Source organism: Tamandua tetradactyla, chromosome 6 (assembly GCF_023851605.1).
Source record: "Tamandua tetradactyla isolate mTamTet1 chromosome 6, mTamTet1.pri, whole genome shotgun sequence".
In the NCBI taxonomy this organism is placed as follows: Eukaryota; Metazoa; Chordata; class Mammalia; order Pilosa; family Myrmecophagidae; genus Tamandua; species Tamandua tetradactyla.
The window spans coordinates 132,628,154-132,628,982 of NC_135332.1; the positions used below are offsets into that span (position 1 = coordinate 132,628,154).

General features: G+C 34.3%; 1 non-coding gene across 1 annotated transcript; it reads right to left on the reverse strand.

Moving 5' to 3' along the window:
* Positions 1-201: 201 nt before the first annotated feature.
* On the reverse strand, positions 202-392 carry LOC143689322 (U2 spliceosomal RNA). The gene has a single exon (XR_013178763.1). It is a non-coding gene; the product is annotated as a U2 spliceosomal RNA (small nuclear RNA).
* Between the last annotated feature and the right edge of the window lie 437 nt (positions 393-829).

Genomic DNA, 829 nt, shown 5'->3' on the forward strand with positions numbered 1-829 from the left:
GGGACAAGTATATGGAAAATAGACAAAAATACAGAAAACACTACCATCCAACATCCTCTAATTGATAATTACAGAACACTTCATCCAACAACAGAATATGGTTCTTTTCATATACACATGGGACATTCAACAACATAAACCACATTCTGAGCATAAAACAATTATTTTTTTTAACTTTTTATACATTTATTGTTCCCCCGAGGGGGGTGCACCATTCCTGGAAGTACTGCAATACCCAGTCGATGCGTGGAGTGGACAGAGCAAGCTCCTATTCCATCTCCTAATTCCAAAAATCCATTTAATATATTGTCCTCGGATAGAGGACGTATCAGATATTAAATTGAGAAGAACAGATATTACACTTGATCTTAGCCAAAAGGCCGAGAAGCTATATAAAACACGTGTACAAGAATAGAAAGCAATATGAAATATATTCTCAGAACATAACAGAATTAAACTGGAAATAAGCAATAGAAAGATATCTTGAAATTCCAAAAAGTTTGAAAATTAAACAATATAATTCTAAATAATCCATAGGACAAAGATGAACTCAGAGTAAATGAGAAACTATTTCAAAGTGCATGAAAATGAGAATAAACTCATCAAAATTCAGGTGACGCTAAAGAAGTGCTTGAGAGGAAATTTATACCATTAAAATGTTTATATTGGATGAAAAAGAAAGGTTACTCTGTTGGTTTAAAAATATGCTGTCAAATTATTTGATTCTCCTCCTTTTAATAGGTGGCATCCCTCCTATTGAGTGTAGAGACTGTGGGGATTGGCAAGTCCAGATTCTGTAGGGTAGGTTGTAGGCTGGAAGCTCTGATGA